Here is an 8,868-nt window from a genome sequence, read left to right on the forward strand (position 1 = left end):
GACTGAGTGGTTAAAGTCGTGATCCAAAGCAAAAAAATGTGCTTAAGAGCTCTGGACACCTCTAATTGGGGACTCTAGCAAAGCTGAGTCACAATCTGAAAAGGTTCATCCAGTCACGTGTCTGTGGCATTTATGTATCCGGTGGTAATACTGAAAAACAAAGTGCTTAGGGCCATAGCCAAGACTCATAAAAGTAGCTGTGTTAAAGAATCAACATACTTAACTAGGAGAATCAATAACACTATCCGAAATTCTAAGTTCCCATAGATGCCAATCATTCTAAACTTCAAAGGAGAAAGTGAGATGCCAAAACTGTTCAGAAGCAAAAAGCTACAAGTCCCGCTCATCTAATTAGAATTAATATTCATTGATATTTTTGGATTTATACTATATTCTCTTCTTTTTATCCTAATTGATTTTCAGTTGCTTGGGGACAAGCAACAATTTAAGTTTGGTGTTGTGATGAGCAGATAATTTATACGCTTTTTGGCATTATTTTTAGGTAGTTTTTAGTAGGATCTAGCTACTTTTAGGGATGTTTTCATTAGTTTTTATGCTAAATTCACATTTCTGGACTTTAATATGAGTTTGTGTGTTTTTCTATGATTTCAAGTATTTTCTGGCTGAAATTGAGGGACGTGAGCAAAACTCTGATAGGAGGCTGACAAAGGACTGCTGATGCTGTTGGAATCTGACCTCCCTGCACTCAAAATGGATTTTCTAGAGTTACAGAACTCTAAATGGTGCGCTTTCAATGGCGTTGAAAAGTAGACATCCATAGCTTTCCATCAATATATAATAGTTTATACTTTATTCAAGATTTGACGACGTAAACTGGTGCTCAACGCTAGTTCTATGCTGCATTTTGGAGTCATACGCCAGAAACACGTCACGAACCAGAGTTGAACGCCCAAAACACGTTATAACTTGGTGTTCAACCCCAAGAGAAGCCTCAGCTCGTGGATAGATCAAGCTCAGCCCAAGCACACACCAAGTGGGCCCCGAAAGTGAATTTATGCATCAATTACTTACCTCTGTAAACCCTAGTAGCTAGTTTAGTATAAATAGAACTTTTTACTAGTTTATTATATATCTTTGATTGTATTATTCAATCTTGGGGGACGTTTAGTTCTTAGATCTGGGGGCTGGCCATTCGGCCATGCCTAGACCTTTCACTTATGTATTTTCAACGGTGGAGTTTCTACACACCATAGATTAAGGGTGTGGAGCTCTACTGTACCTCAAGTTTTAATGCAATTACTACTATCTTCTATCTAATTCGATTTATTCCTGTTTTAAGATATTCGTTGCACTTCAACTTGATGAATGTGATGATCTCTGACACTCATCATCATTCTCACCTATGAACGCGCGTGACTGACAACCACTTCCGTTCTACCTTAGGCCGGGCGCATATCTCTTGGATTTCTTAATTAGAATCTTCGTGGTATAAGCTAGAATTGATGGCGGCATTCATGGGAATCCGGAAAGTCTAACCTTGTCTGTGGTATTCCGAGTAGGATTCCGGGATTGAATGAGTGTGACGAGCTTCAAACTCTTGAAGGCTGGGCGTTAGTGACAGACGCAAAAGAATCATTGGATTCTATTCCAACCTGATTGAGAACCGACAGATGATTAGCCGTGCTGTGACAGAGCATTTGGACCTTTTTCACTGAGAGGATGGGATGTAGCCATTGACAACGGTGATGCCCTACATACAGCTTGCCATAAAAAGGAGTGATGAAAAACTAGAAGGAAGAAGTAGGAAAGCAGAGATTCAGAAGGAACACAGCACCTCCATACGCTTATCTGAAATCCCCACCATTGAATTACATGAGTAACTTTATCTTTATTTTCTATTTATTTTATTATCATTATTTAAACCAATAATCTCTTAATCCATTTAAATCCGCCTGACTGGGATTTACAAGATGACCATAGCATGCTTCATACCAACAATCTCTGTGGGATCGACCTTTACTCACGTAAGGTATTACTTGGACGACCCAGTACACTTGCTGGTTAGTTGTGCGGAGTCGTGACAAAGTGTGATTCATGTTTGAGAGCACCAAGTCTTTGGAGCCATTGTTGATGATCACAATTTCGTCCATCACCTGATCTGGAGGAACCAGAGAGAATAATAGAACCTCTAAAAATCCCCCAAGAAGAGGAAAAACTCCCAAACACGAGCTCAAACCATTACCACCATCTCTGAAATATGCATTTCTGGGAGAAGGTGATACCTTCTCTGTAATCATAAGGTCTACCTTAGAGCCACAGGAAGAGGAAGCACTAATTCAAGTGCTAAGGACACACAAGACAGCTCTTTGGTGGTCCATCAGTGATCTTAAGAGCATTAGCCCAGCCAGATGCATACACAAGATCCTATTCGAGGGTGATGCTAAGCCAGTGGTTCAACCACAGAGGCGGCTGAATCCAGCCATGAAGGAGGTGGTGCAGAAGGAGGTCACTAAATTACCAGAGGCTGGGATTATTTATCCTATTTCTGATAGCCCCTGGGTAAGCCCTGTCCAAGTCGTCCCCAAGAAGCGTGGCACGACAGTGGTTCATAATGAAAAAAATGAACTGGTTCCTACAAAAACAGTTACAGGGTGGCGTATGTGTATTGATTATAGAAGGCTCAATACAGCTACCAGAAAGGATCATTTTCCTTTACCATTCATAGACTAGATGCTAGAGGGACTAGCAGGCCATGAATACTACTGCTTCCTGGATGGATATTCAGGTTATAATCAAATTGTAGTAGATCTCCAGGATCAAGAGAAAATAGCATTCACATGTCCATCTGGAGTATTTGTATACAGAAGAATGCCATTTGGTCTGTGCAATGCACCTGCAACCTTTCAAAGGTGTATGCTCTCTATTTTCTTTGATATGGTGAAAAAATTTATGGAAGTCTTCATGGATGACTTTTCAGTGTTTGGAGACTCATTCAGCTCCTGTCTTGACCATCTAGCACTTGTTCTAAAGAGATGCCAAGAGACTAACCTGGTTTTAAACTGGGAGAAATGTCATTTTATGGTGACTGAAGGAATTGTCCTTGGGCACAAAATTTCGAACAAGGGAAGAGAGGTGGATCAAGCTAAGGTAGAGGTAATTGAAAAATTACCACCACCTGCCAATGTTAAGGCAATCAGAAGCTTTCTAGGGCATGCAGGATTCTATAGGAGGTTTATAAAAGATTTTTCAAAAATCGCCAAACCTCTGAGTAATCTGCTAACTGTTGACACGCTATTTGTCTTTGATAAAGAGTGTCTGTAGGCATTTGAGATTCTGAAAGCTAAGCTGGTCACAGCAACAGTCATCTCTGCACCGGACTGGACATTACCATTTGAACTGATGTGTGATGCCGGTGACCATGCCATTGGTGCAGTGTTGGGACAAAGGCGTGACAAGCTTCTGCACGTCATTTACTATGCCAGTCGTGTTTTAAATGATGCACAGAAGAACTACACAACCACAGAAAAAGAGTTACTTGCAGTGGTTTATGCCATTGACAAGTTCAGATCTTATTTAATAGGATCAAAAGTGATTGTGTACACTGACCATGCTGCTCTTAAATATCTACTCACAAAGCAGGATTCAAAATCCAGACTCATCAGATGGGTGTTGCTTCTACAAGAGTTTGATATAGAAATAAGAGATAGAAATGGGACAGAGAACCAAGTAGCAGATCACTTATCCCGAATAGAACTAGTAGAAGGGGCGTCCCTCCCTCCTACTGAGATCTCTGAAAACTTTCCAGATGAGCAACACTTTGCTATTCAGGAAGTGCCATGGTTTGCAGACATTGCAAACTACAAGGTAGTGAGATTTATACCCAAAGAGTATAGTAGGCAGCAATCAAAGAAATTGATTACTAATGCAAAGTACTATCTTTGGGATAAACCATATCTCTTCAAGAGATGTACAGACGGAGTAATCCATAGATGTGTGCCTAAAGAAGAAGCACAGAAGATCCTTTGGCACTGCCATGGATCACAGTATGGAGGATATTTTTGAAGTGAGCGAACAGCCACAAGAGTCCTCTAATGTGGCTTCTACTGGCCTACTCTCTATAAAGATTCTCGAGTGTTTGTACTTAATTATGACATTTGCCAAAGATCTGGCAATCTGCCTCATAGTTATGCCATGCCTCAACAAGGAATCTTGGAGATTGAGTTGTTTGATGTATGGCGTATTGACTTTATGGGGCCTTTTCCACCATCATACTCAAACACTTATATTCTGGTGGCAGTAGATTATGTATCCAAATGGGTAGAAGCTATTACAACACCCACTAATAATACTAAGACAGTACTAAAATTTCTCCAGAAACACATCTTCAGCAGATTTGGTATCCCTAGAGTACTAATCAGTAATGGGGCACTCATTTCTACAATAAACAACTTTACTCTACATTGGTTCGATATGGAGTTAGCCACAGGGTGGCCACTCCATATCATCCACAGACAAATGGGCAAGCTGAAGTCTCTAATAGAGAACTTAAAAGAATCCTGGAACGGACTGTGATTAACCGTAGAAGGGATTGGGCAAGAAGCTTGGATGATGCTTTGTGGGCATACAGAACAGCATTCAAGACTCCTATAGGGACCTCTCTATACCAGCTTGTATATGGAAAAGCCTGTCACTTGCCAGTGGAACTGGAACATAAGGCCTACTGGGCAACTAGATTCATAAACCTTGATGCCAAGTTAGCCGGAGAAAAATGATTGCTCCAGTTAAATGAGCTAGAGGAGTTCAGACTCAATGCTTTCGAGAATGGAAAAATTTACAAAGAGAAAGCAAAAAGATGGCATGATAAGAAACTGTCATCCAGAGTCTTTGAGCCAGGGCAGAAAGTTCTGCTATTTAATTCTAGGCTCAGATTATTCCCCGGAAAATTGAAATCCCGGTGGAGAGGTCCATATGTGATTACAAGTGTATCACCATATGGATACATGGAGCTTCAGGATAATGATTCTAACAAAAAGTTCATTGTTAATGGACAGAGAGTTAAACATTATCTTGAAAGCAATTTTGAGCAAGAATGCTCAAAATTGAGACTTGATTAAGGCTCAGTAATAGTCCAGCTAAAGACAATAAAGAAGCGCTTGCTGGGAGGCAACCCAGTCATTTACAAAGCTTATTTATTAATTAATTGATTTTTACAGATTTATGTCAATTATCTTCAAGGTAAAATAGCAATTGCTTGAGTTCACAAAGTTACAGAAGGATTCGCAGGATAAAACAGCAAAAAGGAAGCTCACTGGTGCGAAAAAGCCAGTAAGAGCTGTTTTGGGCGTTGAACGCCCAAAAGAAGCATCTACTGGGCGTTCAACACCAGTAAGGATAGTCATCTGGGCGTTAAATGCCAGAAAAAAGCATCTTCTGGGCATTGAATGCCAGAAAGAAGCACCTTCTGGGCGTTTAACGCCAGATTTACTACGTCCTGGGCGTTCAGAAAAACGCCCAGTGACAAAGGAGTTCCTGGCGTTCAACGCTAACTAGAAGCAATAGCTGGGCGTTGAACGGCCAGAGAAGCTGCAAATGGGCGTCAAATGCCCAAAACATGCAGCGTTTGGGCGTTTAACGCCAGGATTGTGGGGAGGAGGTAAATTCGTTTTTAATTCACATTTTTCCAAATTTTTATGTTCCAATTCATGATTTCTTGCATAAACATGTTCCAAACTCTCATCCTTCAATTCCAAAAATTTTAATCCTAATTTCTAAAATCCCTTTTTCAAAAGATATCAAATGTATCTTAATTCATAAACACAAATCCTTTTCAAATCCTCTCCAACTTCTTCTCAAATCTTTTTCAAAACTCAATTATCTTTTCAAATTAATCCCAAATCTTTTTTCTAAAATTCAGATTTATCTTTTTCAAATATCTTCTATATCTTTTCAATTTTCAATTATATCTTTTTCCTATCATATTTATCTTTTACAAATCATATCTTCTATCTTATCTTTCTTCAAAATTTTCGAAAACCCACCCTCCCTTTAAATCCACATTCGGCCTCTCTCCTCTCCTTAGCAATTCGAAAACTAGCTCTCCTTCTATCCCTCTCCTTTCTTTTCTTTTGCTTGAGGACAAGCAAACCTCTAAGTTTGGTGTGTTTATCCGTGATCACTAAACCATACCCACTAAGATCATGTCTCCTAAAGGAAAACAACCCACTCCAAGAGGCAAGAAAGAGAGTATTCCAAAGCCACTTTGGAATCAAGGGAAGTTCTTAACCAAAGAACATTCAGACCATTACTACAAAATAATGGGTCTAAGGTTAGTGATCCCGGAAGTTAAATTTGATCTGAAAGAAGACGAATATCCGGAGATCCAAGAGCAAATTCAAAACAGGAGCTGGGAAATCCTAGCTAATCCTGAAACAAAGGTGGGAAGAAACATGGTTCAAGAATTCTACGCTAATATGTGACAAACAGACAGGCAGAGAATATCTGAAACTGCCCTCTATGATTATCGGACCTTGGTCACAGGAAAGATTGTTCACATCCACCCTGACAAAATCAGGGAGATCTTTAAGCTACATCAGCTGAAAGATGACCCAGACTCCTTTAATAGGAGAATGATGAGAACAAATAAGGGCCTGGACAAGATTCTAGAGGACATATGCATCCCTGGAACCAGGTGGACCACCAGCACCAAGGGCATCCCAAATCAACTCAAGAGAGAAGATCTCAAACCAGTCACCAGAGGCTGGCTGGACTTCATTGGGCGTTCTATACTGCCCACTAGCAACCGCTCTGAAGTCACTATTAAAAGAGCAGTGATGATCCACTGTATTATGTTAGGAAGAAAAGTGGAAGTTCATCAGCTAATTTCGTGTGAACTTTACATAATTGCAAACAAGAACTCCAAAGATGCCAAATTGGCTTATCCTAGCTTAATATCTATGCTATGTAAAGATGCTGGAGTGAAGATGGGAATAACTGAGTATATCTCTGTTGAGCGACCAATCACCAAAATATCAATGGAAAAACAACAAGTGCAGGATGACCCCATCAAGAGGAGAGCACAGGAATTCCTCCCAGAAATCTCTCAAATTGAATACTGGGAGCATCTTGAAGCATCTGTTACCAAGTTGCAAGAAGCTATGGACCAAATAAAGGAAGAACAGAATAATCAAAATAGCATGCTTTGCAAATTGCTTGGGGAACAAGAAGAGCAAAGGCGTGACTTGAAGGAATTGAAGCGTCAGAAATTATCTCTTGAAGGACCAAGCACCCCACAGACTAGAGGAACATCCACTTCCCAAAATAAAGGTTGTTGAGTCCTAATCTTAGCTTTACTTCTGTGATAGTTGTTCTTATAGGAATTTACCTTAGAAGTTATATAGGAGTAGTAGTAATTTGTATATCTATTTTGATTTTATTTCCAATTAAGCTATAAGTTATTTTTCTCATCATCATAAAATATGAATAAAATTGTAGATTTTTAGAATAAAGAGGAAATTTAATTTTTTTTGAGTTTCTAATAAGGAAAGTTCTAATTATTTATATGTGGTGACAATAGTTTTTGTCTTTTGAATGAATGCTTGAACATTGCATATTTTTTGATACTGAATTTCATGAATGTTAAAATTATTGGCTCCTGAAAGAATGATGAACAAGAGAAATATTATTGCTAATATGAAAAATCATGAATTTGATTCTTGAAGCAAGATAAAGCAGTGAAAAAAAAAGCAAAAGAGATAGAAAAAGATAGAAAAAGCCAATAGCCCTTTAAACCAAAAGGCAAGGGTGAAAAGGATCCAAGGCTTTGAGCATCAATGGATAGGAGGGCCCAAGGAAATAAATCCAGGCCTAAGCAACTAAATCAAGCTGTCCCTAACCATGTGCTTGTGGCATGCAGGTCCAAGTGAAAAGCTTGAGACTGAGTGGCTAAAGTCGTGATCCAAAGTAAAAGAGTGTGCTTAAGAACTTTGGACACCTCTAATTGGGGACTTTAGCAAAGCTAAGTCACAATCTGAAAAGGTTCACCCAGTTATGTGTCTGTGGCATTTATGTATCCAGTAGTAATAGTGGAAAACAAAGTGCTTAGGGCCACGGCCAAGAATCATAAAGTAACTGTGTTCAAGAAACAACATACTAAACTAGGAGAATCAATAATACTATCTGAACTCTGAGTTTCTATGGATGCCAATCATTCTGAATTTCAAAGGATAAAGTGAGATGCCAAAACTGTTCAAAAGCAAAAAGCTACTAGTCCCGCTCATCTAATTGGAATCTGTGCTTCACTTAAAACTCTGATATATTATTGCTTCTTAATTTATTTTTATCCTATTTTATTTATCTAGTTGCTTGGAGACAAGCAACAGTTTAAGTTTGGTGTTGTGATGAGCGAATATTTTATACACTTTTTGGGGGTAATTTCATGTAGATTTTAGTGTGTTTTAGTTAGTTTTTAGTATATTTTTTATTAGTTTTAGGAAAAATTTATATTTCTAGACTTTACTATAAGTTTGTGTGTTTTTCTGTGATTTTAGGTATTTTCTGGCTGAAATTGAGGGAGCTGAGCAAAAATCTGATTTAGGCTGAAAAAGGACTGCTGATGCTGTTGGATTCTGACCTCCCTGCACTCGGAATGGAATTTTTGGAGCTACATAAGTCCAATTGGCGCGCTCTCAATTGGGTTAGAAATTAGACATCCAGTGCTTTCCAGCAATATATAATAGTTCATACTTTGCACGAAGATAGACGACATAAACTGGCGTTTAACGCCAGTTCCATGTTGTAGTCTGGCATTCAGCGCCAGAAACAGGTTGCAAGTTGGAGTTCAACGCCAGAAACAAGTTACAACCTGGCATTCGACTCCAGAAACAGCCCAGGCACATGAGAAGCTTAAGT

Source organism: Arachis duranensis, chromosome 9 (assembly GCF_000817695.3).
Source record: "Arachis duranensis cultivar V14167 chromosome 9, aradu.V14167.gnm2.J7QH, whole genome shotgun sequence".
Taxonomy (NCBI): domain Eukaryota; kingdom Viridiplantae; phylum Streptophyta; class Magnoliopsida; order Fabales; family Fabaceae; genus Arachis; species Arachis duranensis.